Raw genomic sequence first — 14,714 nt, 5'->3', positions numbered from 1 at the left:
CTGAGCAAGCACTTTTATTCCCCCCCCCCCTCCCCCCCCCCCCCCCCCCCCTTCCTTTTAATGGTGTTATGTACTCGTAATAGGTACACGGAAAACATATTTTAAGGAGAAAAAAAAGTGGAATAGTCGAAGTTATAGTATTTATACAAAATGACGTGAAACTTCATTTGGTGCCAGACACCAGAGTGTGAGGTGATGACGCAGCTGTCAAATTTTCTCACAATTTCTTTGCAAGATAGGGCAATTTGAAATCACTTTATTAAAGATCTTAGCCTGACAAACAAGTAGGCTCAAGTTTTTAGTAATATTCAGTTGCCTTTGCAAAAAAAGAACAATGACTAAAGAGAATGTCAGATGTAGGGTCTTGTTTTGTATTTTTTAAAATAAGCATTTCATCTTGAAATCTCAGCAATTTTCACGAAATCCGAGCATTTGATAATTTCGCGCTTGTCTTCTGCACGGACTTTTGCTAAAAAGCACAACGCGCACGTGAAGCGTGCAGCGCATTTTTAAAGCGTTTTTTTGCGGCGTTTTTGTTACAATTCTAATTACAAAAACACTCGACAAAAAGATTCTTTCCCGTTATAATCCTGCATTATCCTTGCCTGAAAAATCATAAAATAATATGGTCGACGCCCTATTACAATTTGCATTCAGACGAGGAGACTTTGAAGGGACGCCAAATTAGCAACAATAGCACTGATTTTCCTCGTGTAGATGTTGCAAACATGAGGTTACACGTGGCACACTTTGTTGTCACTTCGATGGGTCATTGGAATTCATGCCTTCTGGCCAATCAGCGAGCTTCGTGGACGAAATAAATTGAAGCCCAATTTGGAGAGTCATCGCTTCGCCTTCGGGCAAACAGCTTGTTGCCTTTGCCGAGGAAGTTTATCGAGATATCGTTGCTAGAGAAGGAAGTGATCTTGACGAATATGACGCTGCGTTCCACACACAAGACTACTTCGGAGAAGACAAATTTAAAGGCGGACCACAGTAAAGGTGAAGTATGTGCGTGCAAAAACAAGGGCGCGGTGCACAAAGTTATCACACTTAGTAGGACACCTGTTTTCTTTTCTAATGCACTTCTCTTGAGAATTAGCTTTTGTTAAGTAAATTTTGCCGTGGAAGGGTCGAGGTTTTCTAATTTCAGTCTATATTATATGCCTTCATAGCTCTCCATTATCTACAATGTCTTCTAAAAAGAAACCCTCAAATCTTGGCAGCCAAAGTACTTGTTTAGAAAGTTCCAAAATACTACTTTCCAAATTTCTAAGCAGGTTTTTTTACGAGAATAAAGCGAATGTCATCGATAACAGACGCAGCGGACAAACATGTATAATTGTCGTTGCGCTTTTCAAACTAGCAAACAACTTCTCTCCGCACAACTTGAGTGAGCCGCGGCGGATCAAGCGACTTAAATCTTGCAGTCATGGAAAAATCCTTTTAAACCTCGTTTCATCTCGTTTCTCAAAGATTGGACGCGGTGGATATTGACTCCAAAGTTCATATATATTACTTTCTTTGTAGTAATTTTAAAAGTGTACAAGCTTGTCACATTTTCGTAGATACAATTTGATGTCCTTCATTCATATATTCACTAAAATATCGCCTACAGCCAGACTTGCAAACACATAAAGTCCGGTCTTACCCACTCTGAGTTCGGCGGACAAACCAAATCCTAGGATAACGTTCGGAAACGTCGTAGTTGTAATCTATTACAATAACCTTTAAGACTTTCAATTTAAACTTTTGTTACGGGCTCCTTTCAATTACTTGAAATGCAGGTGTGACACGTTGCATTGAGTTAAAATCCATCTTTAAAAAACGCTTGGAAACTCCTCAATTTGCGATGTCTTTGTCCGAATCTCCATCATTAGGTGCGCGAATGAAACAGTGAAGGCAAATAAGGTCTACGGACATATGACAATATAATATCCATTTAACGCATGAGCCTCCACCCAGTCACCACGCCCCTGAATTACCTAAGAACATCGTCACCTTCCCCTCCCCTCCCTGGTTTCTTCTTGTCTTATTCCTATTTCACCCACACAGCCTTTTTCCTCCCCTTCTCTATTTTTCCTTTCCTCAACGAGTCCCCATATTTTATTATTATCAATACGCGCGGCCAAATGACAAACTACCCTCTGTAAAACGCGCCTTTTTGCGGGCCAAACGGGAAATGTGCGGGCTGAAAATACATTTGCCGCCCTGATACTGATTGGCTGCAGAGATGTCAAACAACCTCGCTCGGCCAATGAGATTGTCCTATTTTAGTGCGAGGATAACTTCTACATTTGGTTTAAAACCCGCACTTGAAATATATTCATTCCTTTCATTCTCACAACCTTTTTTGTTTGTATACATTGATGGACATTTCCATACCATAATTTCATCCTACATCTCTGTTAAACAATTTTTTTCTTATTAAATGAATTGATACGATTTGGTCTTGTGTATTCATAATAATGATAATCAAATGACTTTTGTCAGGCATATAGTTATTTGGGTCCCTCAGTAGCATCATTTGCACACTCGCTCCGCTCGGGGGCAAATGATGCTACTCGGGCCTCAAATAAACTACATGTCTTCCCAAAACTCATGTGATGTCCTATTCATAATCGTCATAACAACCTTGCAATTTACTTTTTTACCCTAAAGAGTGTCCTTATCAATAAGACTTCATGAGGTCATGTAATTCCTTTGCACTGCGGCTCCTGTCATGTAAACCGATTGTTTTCATGAGGTCATGTCTAATCCCTCCCCCTTAGTTAAATTTAGATTGCCTGTTCATGAGGCACTCACGATTTCCCAAATTGGAATTTGGCAAAAATAGTCTTGATATAGAGGTTTTGCACGGCAGCCATGTTGCTTGGCAGGAACAATGAAAATCTTTTGCATTAGAATGAACATTTGTTCCCATAGGCAAAAGAATCCATTGTTCCTGTCATGCAACATGGCTGCCGTGCAAAACCTCTATACCCTTTCTCGAACCGGTCTGTGACTTTAGCTTTAGTATCATGAGCGAACTATACTATTTAATTCCAGTATTCATTTATTAGGCCTCGTTTTTAAGCCATCTACGATCCCTGATATAGAACCAGCCAATTGGTACCCGAGGGCCTTGAGTACTCAGATACATCTTTCGATTAGATAACGCATCAACTACTATCGCTTCATCTTTGGAGCAAACCATGAATACTTTAAACTGAACTAAAGCTGAATTCGTATGTAATCCATTTGGAACATCTTCCCGCACACATTTTAGACTTACAGAACTCGAAGCGTAAGGGCTTTCCTCATCCCGTAAAAATGATCATTGTATTTGAATTGTCCGTAATGCAAATGACCTCAATATTTCTATACCGTCCACCAACGGTATCTGTCCATCTCACAACTAAGCAATATAAAAATCATGGAGAATGCAGTACACCTTACCTAACCATATCTAACGTATTATCTGTTTTTTGTGAAGTTTCGCGTAGTATTTTAACTAATTTTCCTTCCCATTACAACTAGTGAAGACCACGGCAATCATCAGAGAAATTTATCGAAAGGAAAGATTATTCCCTATAGTGTGAGAATTTTTGTGCGACCCGCCTGGTAAAAAAACAGTAACTCTGCAACTGTACACTAACAAACCGTAGATTACTTTTCCATTTTGATATTATCAGTCCTTTATTTTCAAGTTTTTACAGTCATTTTCGATTTCCGTCATTCTTTGTAAAAATAAAACCGATTTAGAAGAATTTTAAAAGACTACTTTATCACATCATTTCAATGTACTTAAAAAAAAACACTTGCAGTTCGATAAAGAATGGTACGTTTATCCTCTTAATATTGTCACACCTCCCTTTATTTTGAACTTTTAGCCGTATTTACTTTAAAACCAGTACATAGACAACTAAAACGCTCATAAGTGCCACGGAAACTGTAAGTACTCCGCCTTTCCTCTTCATTAGCGATTAAAAAATATGCCTTGTATAATATCCACGCTGAACACTTTTCCTTTTGTCAGTAGGTTGGAGGCACATTGCAAGAAATTCAAATACTACGCCGATATTGCTGACTGCCAACATCAAACCGTAAGTACTTTTGTGACACTATTCATCCGCAAAATATGGCAAAATGTATCCTGTTATTCAAATCATTATCAGGTACGTCTCTTTCCCAGAGAAGAGTCAATGCCCTTCTCCACTACTGAAAATAATGAGCTTTCAATAGCATCACTCACCCGTATTTTTCTGTGCTTCCGCGGCCCATAAACTGACAATTTCCTTCACCTGTACCTATGCAGGTGAACCAACCGCTCGGAACACCCTAATTAGAACCCCTTAATACTGCTCAGTAGACCTTTTTTAAACACAACCATCACATACTAGTGAAAAGCGAACCAAGCCACCCACTTTTCCGAAATTTCACTCGGTAATTTCAACATTGCAAAACATTTATTCCGCATACCATCAACTAAATGATAAATAAACAAACGTGAAAGTGAATTAATAAACCATAAAAATAATTTTGAAAAAATTTAAATTGACTTTATCAACCTTGTTCACTGACTTTTTCTTTGTCTGTTTATTACGATATTCTTTTTTCAATATCTCTCCGCCAACCACAATCATTTAAATACATTGCATTCTTGACCAATTTCTTAAATAACTGACAACAATAGTCGAATCCCGATTCAAAGCTCGATTCCCTAAAATACAGGTAGAAATCACCTGAACAAACCCAGTTCTAGCTCGTGTAGTATTGCACCATATATCATCAGACACTTACACCAGGCCCAATATCCCAGATCACTAATAGAACTTTTAGTTACAGCTATGTTACCATAACTTGCAGCTTGCAACAAAACTGGGAGATGGCATTTAGAGATCTCCAAAGCGTAAGTATCATTAATAGCTTTTACGTACTTAAATTACTAGTAGAGTTGGATAATAGTACTTTGTCATGTTTTATATTAGCCCTATCTAGTTTCATTTTTTTAATCGTATTCACTTGAAAACCAGTCTACAGAAAAGGAACGCCAGTAATTACCACAGAAACCGTAAGTACATTTTTCGTTCAGCTTTCACTAGCTTAAAATTAATGCCCTATATAATATTCACATTGATCTTGCTTCTTTTTGCTTCTTTTCGCCCTTAAGTTTCAACAGTAAAATCTTGCAGTCATTTGAGACTACCAACATCAAACTGTATGTAAGTACTTCTTTATTGATACTCGTCATCCGAAAAATACCTTTTTTAATTATGTCCTGTTATTCGCTTCATTTTCAGACACGTCTTGTCCGCAGCAGACGATGGAATGTGCATGGTTCTTCACTTGTCACACCCACCACTAACGTCCGCACAGTACGTTCCTCTTCATAGCCTTATCTCTTCTAACCTTATTGGAGTTTTAGCCACGTCTCTTATGTTATTACAATTGTTCCAATTTAAGCATTCCCTCAAATATCGCACTACTTTTCCAACTAATCAACAATCCACCGATTTTCAAACGATAAATGAACTCTATTTTCCAAAAATTAACAAATCTCTCTTTCTCTATTCCGCACATTTACCCATTCATAATATTTAAGAGAGAAAAAAACTAAATATAAATTAAAAAGATAACCAGTAAACAATAATTTAAAATATAAATTAAAAACGAAATAACTATGAAACTAATTTTAAAGAAACGACTTGTCACATTTCATCTACACTGCCTAATTTAGTCGTCAGTGCAGGATCTTTCCCATCCCTTTGGCGAAGGTCCTGGGGACGAGACCGTTTACACCCTAGATCATCACAGATTTCCAAAATCACTAATACACCTTGTTTTACAACTTCTTTATTATAATTTCAGTTTTCCAAGAAGTTTGCGGTAAAAAGATCTCTTAACCGTAAGTATCATTAATTAATAGCCTTTACTTATTTAAATCACTCGTAGAATTCAATAATAAAAGTCCTTAACACGGAAATGTTGTCCCACTTTTTTTTTCTCCTAAAACCTTTAGGCGTATCCATTCCACAATCGGTGTATAGACATTTTAAAACGCTAGTAATTGCCATGGAAACCGAAAGTACTTTTTTTAAAAATCTTCAATACCCTTAATTACACGCCCTATAATAATATTCACACTTAACTTCTCATGTTATTTCTACCAAGATCTAAACCCTCATTACAGGAAATTCAAATCTTTCGCCATTATTGGAAACTTCCAACATCAAACTGTAAGTACTTGTTTGTGCATCCACAATGTGTCAAATTTTTCCGTACATTTTCCAGATAACTCTTCTGCGCAGAAGACTATGAATTTGGTTCTCCAGTTGCCACGTCCCCTAGTATCTTCCACACAGTGAGTTCTTTTCATACCAGCTATTTTCCTATTTGCCCTCCGCATACGTTTATAGTATTCATTACAGTTGCTGCAGGCAATTAAAGAATCCCTTAGAAAATCTCGCGCTACTTTTGCAACTAATATAGCGTTCCTGTGCTTTCAATGTGCTTATTTCCTTACGCTAGCTACAACTACATGTTACCAGCCGCTGAAAACACGATGATCAGAGCCTCCAAAGACTGCTCAGGGAACCTTAGACACAACGACCAAGAGATCATCGGTAAACCTATTGTAATTTAGTGTTTATTTGTAGCCAACAGCACAACATTTTTTTTCCCGAGGTTTCACACGATAATTAATATAACTATATTTTAAAATAATTTGCAAATCCTTCTCATCTCTCTTTGTCCTCTATTCCTTTTTTCCGGACAACGTCCACTCCGTACAAATTTTAAAACAATGAATAAATATAACAATAAATGATAAACTATTAAACCGATTAAAAGACTACTTCATCACATCGTATAATCTTAACCCAACCCAGTTCTAGCTATTATTGCACCCTGGATCATTAGAAATTTAGCAAACTACTTTGTTTATTTATTTTTGTCTACTTTATTAGTCACTGATTTTAGTGGACATTTCTGAAAAAAACTACACTTATTATTACAGTTTACAACCTTCCGAGGAAACTTGTAACAAAACTGACAGAGTCAATTCAAGATCTCCAAACCGTAAGTAGACGATTTCATACCCTTTGCAAAGTGATCATGTTTTTCATCCTCCTTAATTAGGTCCGTTAACGTCGGAATCCGTCTCGCGTTCCCATTACGTTTTCAAACACATCTACTGCCACAAGACAATCATGGAAATATTTGGGGTTTCATAACGTTCACATAGTAAGTACGATCAGAACATGTCAACTGACAAATTCAGATATTTCTTGTATATCAGAAATCCATTTAAAAAAGAGCTAACTCGCTGAGTGCGGACTTCTAATAGAGAACAACGTGGAAGTCTACAGAACGTAAGTACATCATTCGCGACTTTTTATTTAACCTAAAAATCATTTCTTAAGGACAAAGAGGATAGATGACGACCAAATACAAGTAAGAAAAAGAAACGACCCCATCTCCCAGGTAGAATTTATCTACGACCTCCATATAGACTTCATGTTATCTAAGCAAACTTAGCACTCATCCTCTTGTTTGATACGATCAAAATTCATAACTTTTCTCACCTTTAACCAAGATTTTGGACTTCCTTTAAAATAACACGGTTCTGAATAACTACTGTCCTTTTTTTTTTTGTCCATTAACAATCTACATCTATCTTTAAAAAATTTCTATTCTCAAAAGAGCAGTTTCCAAAACGTCAGCTCCATGAAATTCCCACGCGGCATTCGCCATTTTAATTCAAGAGTTTTTTTAGCCATGAAATTTTTCCAAGTCGTCACAACATTTTGTTTTCGGATTAACTGTGTGTAAGCTCATTTCAGCAAAACAAGGCGCATCCAGTGCATATTCAATAGCACTTCCACAACCATACACTGCACTAGTGGCCAGCGGTAAGTACTCTTAAAATAGTAGGTACTTGGTGTCTCTTTTTCTATTGTTTCAAATTTTTTTTAAACAAGATATAAAACGTTCAGTAATTATACAATTACCCTACCCTAACGCTAACCCTAATCCTAATATTACAATTTGATAAAACATTTCTTTTACCGTGACAAAAAAAGAACAAACACACAGTCATTAGCATTATTTATTGCTTCTCGGCACCACGTAAATCTTTCTGACGGCCATCTCAAATAGCACGAGGATGCTAAGACACCGCTAAATAAGCGCTGTCAGGCCTGTAACGACAGACCATAATTATGACCGCATTATTTTTCCGCCAGAACCATTGAATTTTTTTCATCTTCTTTTTGGTGAGTAAATCACGCCATTTTAGTCATCGTCGTGTTTAAAATCATTGAAACCCTTTTTATGATATTTCTTTCATAACCTATCCCAACCCCACTTCTTACCTTGAATATCCTAACACCATGATTTCAGAACATACATTTTCCCTTGCTACCTCCCACCAATCTACCCATCTCGACCCTACTCTCTCAAATCAGATTAAAGACGCTATACTTTAGTGGAAACTCCATTCCCTTTCAATTTTATTCATGAGGACATTTCACCTAAAATGCGCCTCTCAACCACCCCATCCCTCCCCTCTTAAAATTATTGCTCCCCCAAACCCTTTTCCTTTCATTATTCCCCAGTTTGGCGAGTCGGAAATACCATAATACTACTTGGTTTTTTCTCCCCCCCCCCCCCCCCCCACCCTCTCCCCTCCAGAAAATTTTGCATAAGTGTTTGCTTCCAGTTTTGGGACTTTCAATGAGCCCGAGAAAGCGTAAAAACAATGCTTTATTCACAATTCGGGGAGACAAAATTTATGTATGGTATTTTCCGATTCGGCCAATTTTCAAAAACTACCTTAAAATAATTTATGCTTCCATTTCATTTCATCTCATAGTTCATATAATTTATTTTTTACATCAAATCCCGAGTTTCCCTTTCCCCTGTAAACAACACTGAATGTACATACACGAGATCTCCCCCCTTCTCCCCCCGCCCCCCTCCCTCACAATTTCAACCCAATCCCAATTCCGAACTAGACTAGCGCCCAATACCCGACAACACATGATGCAGATCCTTTACCAGAACAACTCCTTTTTTAAAGTTATGTATTGCACATAGAAATTCTAAAATATAAATATAAATTTTCGGTTCAAAATGCCCACTTAATTTTGCATTAAATTTATCTATAAATACACTTTCAACAACGTACAACCCCCATACCTTCAGGAACACCTCATTCCAACCGCGTCATAGTCAATTCTGCCCGTATAACTGGCGATCTCACCCTACAAGTTAAATACGAAAGGAACCTTCCTTCACTGAATGTAGAATGAATCTCTTTTTGGATGATCACTCAAAATACTCGAATAAAATCCCAGTGTTCCTTTGCGGGAAAAAGATTTCGGAGAATGTAGTCTACAATCTTCGACTCGTTTAAAGACACGCTCCTCTACCTGTAACTAAGCGTTTAAGTAACTCTCTTGTCCAATGAAACGTTCATTTTACTCATATTAGTTTATTTCCAGCTGTTAACTACATGGCCTCACCTATTCCTCACACATCGCATCAATTGAAGAATCAGGAGGAGACCAGTGGATGACTTGATTTCTTTATCTTCTGAGTTCTTTATCATGCAAGTAAGTCTTGACCTTATTGTCCAAATTAACTTGAACGGCTTTGGTGATATAAAAGATTACATCTAATCTCGAATCATAGTAAACTTCATTGAACAAGACATTTAACACGACCCATACTCATGTATACTTTACACACTTACACCCATAACTGCCTTTTTTTTTTTTTTTTTTTAATAGATGGAGCAGATCACGACCCACGCAGGAAAAGAGGAAAAACCTTTTAGTCCAGGCAATGATTACTTCAAACAATAATTTATAGCTTCTAACTAAGATTGTTAACTAAATCTTCGAGATCGGTGATGCCTTGAATACCATTACCTAACCAAATTTATCCCATTATAAAGCAGGTGTTCATAGCAACATATACACGGACGTTTCTAGCCAACCGTAAGTGCCTTTTTTTAAAGTTCTCATTCAGTCAGTCTTGTTTTCCGACTTGTTCCTTTTAATGAAATTTATTGTTTTGTTTTAGTCTTGCTATAGGCGACCCAGGTTTCCTTGCAACATAGCAGCCAGAAATTAATCGTGAATTGACCAACGTAAGTACAATCCTTAAACTTTTTTCATTAAAAAAATATTCATCTTGCAAGGTAAATGCAATTATGAAATTTGATTTTCTAACACAAACCCATTTTTGAGCAGATCTTTTGAGGTGGTACCAAGTTTAATTTGCAGCTGGCATACACCTACAAGTCGGACATCGCAATTTAAAATCCTAAGTACAATTGCCAGTTGCCAGTTTCAACGCATAAACAATTCTTGTCGGAGACGTTCTAATCACCAGCTGACAATTGTGATCCCAGTTAGCAACACATTTTAACGAAAGTAAGCACCTTTCAAACCTTTCTTACATTAAACTTTTTAAATATAGTATTCAAAACAACTAATTTATATCAGCAAAATTTCATATAATTTTAAGTACTTTTTTTTTCAGCTGTAAACATGCATGCAAACAGATAACAACAAATGGGAAATCAAGACCTTTCCAAGCCTGTTTTTTAACATTCGGATTGTAAGTACATCGCACTCTCAAAGTTGTTTTGATCCTTTTTTTTTTAATCTCCATTTTCCCGACATTAAATTTGCTCTTTTTCGTTCACAGACAACACCCGTTGACAACAGCAGCTAATACTAGCGCTAAATTATTTCTTCTGCACTAACATCCAGATTTCTTTTCTATGACATCATGAAATTCCCAAATGACAGTCTTTAACCGAACTTATCCGTCCTTTCTCCTTGTTTTCACGATAAATTTAACAGTTTTCTTTTATGCAGGTTAAAGCAAACCATTCAAACCTATTCATAATTAATTTTAAAACGACTATCCCTTTTAAAATTAAAGGTTGGAGTACATTAGCAGCCAGAACAAAAAATGTATTAAGAATTCACCTTTTTAAACCAGTTGTGAAATTTAAACGCTCTGCACGGATTTCGTTAACCTCAAACCACTATTCTTCCACCCCTCCCCGCTCAGTTGACTAAATGTTCATACCCCGCCCCTGCCACTCCTCCCATCCTAACCCTACAACGATATCATGAACCCAACGTTTTTTGATTATCATGCAAACAAACTGCGTTCTTCCCAAATCACCAAAACAAGAGCAGTTCATTTAATTTCGGCCAAAAAATATAATTTTTCCATCAACTTCCTTTGTAAAAACAGGCAAGAACAACGCAATGACAAAGTGTTGCAATTGTTCCTCGTGAAAGTACTTTTTAACAAATCTGAAAGTTACTGATGCAAAGAGGCTGGCCATTTTATCGTCCACTTTCGAGTATTAGCCTTGAAGTATACCATGTTTGACAAATTTTGCAGGATAATTTGAAAACCACCATGGCATCATAAGGACATGCAATTTCAAGAAGCCCTCTCTTCCACACTTGACTATTACCCTCCCCCAGCCTCACTCACCCCCCCCCTCCTTCTCACTACCCGTACATGAGTACATGAGTTCATGAGTTCATTACCTTTTTTTTTCATCACCTTCCCTTCCATTCTCTCTACACACCTTTCAGTCGTGATGTAAGTTTGGTGCTTTTAAAAATGAGACCTTCGTTTTTTTAAACAATACTTATTTGACACGTGAAGATTACAAATAAGTAAATTAAGTAATTAATTTTTAAAAAGTGAAGGGACAAAAAATTCCTGCTAAAAATTGATAAATACTGAGTTTTTCAGGACTCGTAAAACAAAATATTACAGTGCCACTTTAATTAAGCGACTTCAAATTAACGTAAGCCTCATCTCCATTGTTCTGGAATGCAATATAATTTTCATAACAATGGCGTTTACTTTTAACGCACTTTCGTTTTTCAATAAACAGTGAATGTATCCTTTCACACACTTAAAATATAAATGCATAAATCACACTATTGTCATTCCAGAGTAGTAAACGTCTCGTAACTTTACCATTTGTCTAAAATGTAATCAAACTCTTCTTTTCCTTGTCGTTATGAATCTCTTCTCTTATAGCAACAGATTTTTGCATTTTTCCTCAGCCTTTTCAAATGACCCCTAAACGTCGGCCAAGTCAGTAATCATTTGATTTCTCGCCCACGATTTCACACTCCGATCCTTTGGCCTTGTAGTTTAAACTGCATATGGCGTAATAAAATATTTTCGTCTCATTTTTAATGACCTTCAATAATTTTTAAAACATATCCCCTTATTTTAGTGACATTCAAATTACATCACCTCCGTATTGTTTAGCATGCGCATGAAGATAACTTGGCAAATCAAGAATATCTTGGAAACGATTAGAGTGAATTTTTTTTTTCACCTTAAAACATGCCCTTACCCTACAAAAGAAATGGATACACAAAGATAACGGAGTTACGCAGCCAATTGTTAACTCAATTTTTTGTTATCTCATTGTAGGAAGACATTGCGAATCCTGAAGATTGAACTTTATTAACATCAATCCCCATGACTCAAGCAAGCAATTATACCACAAACATTTTTTGAAAAGGTAAATGCGTTTTTACATTCCTTAAATAAAGTACTTCCACCTACTCGCTCTTATGATTTTCCCTAATTTAAACTTCAAACAGAAAATTTCAAGCAGAATACAACCAGTGGAAAATCAAGACTCGAAAAGCCAAGTAGTAGGATTCAGACTGTAAGTACAACATCCTATCGATCGCTACATCAGATTATTTTGTTAAAGTCTATCCCTAAATCGTTTCTGCCTTTTAATTTTTTCCTTTAATTACAACACCTGTTGACTACGACCTTTTAAAAAACGTTCAAATTTTCCGTTCGATTTTCTTTTCATTTTTTACGATAACGTTTAAAATAATGTTTTTTATAATAAAGGTTCCGTATTTTAAAATATTAAAGAAATTGAAATAAACTATTCTTTCAAGTAAACGACCAAAACCAAAATTAAACATTGGATAGATAGTACAACGCACATTATGAAATACAATTTAGCAAGTAACACATAAAATAAACTTGAAATATTGAACACAACTGTTAGATTTTAAAGACAAGACAATTACAGCTCACTCTCCCTTTCCCCACCACACTCTGCTCTGCCATTCCTCCCCTCCCCTCCCCTAACCCTAATAAACAACACATTCCCTAACAGTGCTACGTAGAAAAACGAGAACGTTTGTTTTAATCTCTCGACAAATAAGTAATAGCAACTCGGTGTAAAAGAGAATTTTGAGAACAGTTTTCCCTTCAAGAAATATGTATTTAAATGAACGCCAGTCAATTCATTAATTTACATGAAAATCATCATGTTTTCATGAGGACATGTACATCTAATGGACCCTCTCCCCCTTCCCTGACCACTCCCTCCTTGCACAGCAGCTTTATCTTTTGTATGTGAGACCATTACATTTCCATTTTCTCTAAATCCCTTGATTCCTCTTGTCTTTGGTTGGAATACTTTAGTTTTCATGTAATTCATGATACTTAAGATATCTAAATCATAAAAATAAGATATAATACATTCAAACCTACCAATAATCAAAAGACAAGCAAACTCAATATTTTAAAAAGACACGTTGTTTTCATTTAAATGCATTCTCATTAGTGCAACTTTTTAGTAAAAGTCGCAGTATATTTTCCTGCATAAATAATTCTTTATGGTAACTAAAATGATTTTATGGAAACGCTTCCCTCTCAGCAACCTTAAAAAGTAATTTTTAAATACAAAATAGCTTTAATCCGTTTTTGTCTCTTAAACGTATATGTCTACCACTAGTGAAAAATGTGCTTTACCTTCATTTTATTTGAAATACTCTTTTTCTATAGTGAACACCAACACATCTTTTTTTTTTTTTTTAGATCTTCGTTTCATTATATGTAGCCACAGTGGTCAGACAATTTTAAGTTTGCAACGAACGAGTAAGGGAAAGGAGAGAGAACAAACCATTTATGATAGTTGTTCCTAGGTATCTTTTATCCTTTAAAATTTTTTTTTTTGTTTTCGTTTAAGGTTTTGATAGCAAGCTAATCAAATTAGATATCAGCTGCTCTATGACCTGACAGACTAGAACTCTCCATACCGCGATAAGCATACATCTAAGAAACGAGTCTTTGATCCAGGTGTCTAGGGGCTTGATTGAACAAAAGGCGACATTTGACTACAGAGAGGTAACCTCGTAAAAACAGAGTGATTCAGTGATCAGCAGTTCTCGTCCATTTCATGCATACCCATCAATTCCCGCTCATTCTTGTGCATATTCATGCATTGATGCATATTCATCAATTTTCATACATTCATTGTTTCAGCTCATTTTGTACATATCAAGCAATTCCGGTCCACTTCATGCATATTCATCAATTCTTTTTCATTTCAAGCATATTTAACGATTTCTGCTCATTTCATGCATATTCATCGATCTTCATGCATATTCATCAATTTCTGTTCATTTCATGCATATTGATTGCTTTTCATGGATATTCATCAATTCCTCTTCATTTCGTGCATATCGAATGATTTCATGCATATTCATCGATTTCTGCTCATTTCATGCATATTGAACGATATCATGCATATTCATTGCTTTTCATGCATATTGAATAATTTGATGCATATTCATATTCAACCTGCTCATTTCATGCATATTCATCAATTTCTGTTCATTCATGCATATTCATAAATT

At 36.1% G+C, this 14,714-nt stretch overlaps 2 protein-coding genes across 2 annotated transcripts in view; one reads left to right on the top strand and one right to left on the bottom strand.

Moving 5' to 3' along the window:
- The window catches only part of LOC138030343 (PCI domain-containing protein 2-like), a 282,269-nt gene that overhangs the window by 208,122 nt on the left and 59,433 nt on the right, over positions 1 to 14,714 (top strand). The gene's annotated exons all lie outside the window — the stretch shown is intronic.
- The window catches only part of LOC138028301 (dynein axonemal heavy chain 1-like), a 201,745-nt gene that overhangs the window by 140,946 nt on the left and 46,085 nt on the right, over positions 1 to 14,714 (bottom strand). The window lies entirely within an intron of this gene.

Source organism: Montipora capricornis, chromosome 13 (assembly GCF_036669925.1).
Source record: "Montipora capricornis isolate CH-2021 chromosome 13, ASM3666992v2, whole genome shotgun sequence".
NCBI lineage: Eukaryota > Metazoa > Cnidaria > Anthozoa > Scleractinia > Acroporidae > Montipora > Montipora capricornis.
This window is presented reverse-complemented; position numbering and strand designations above follow the sequence as displayed.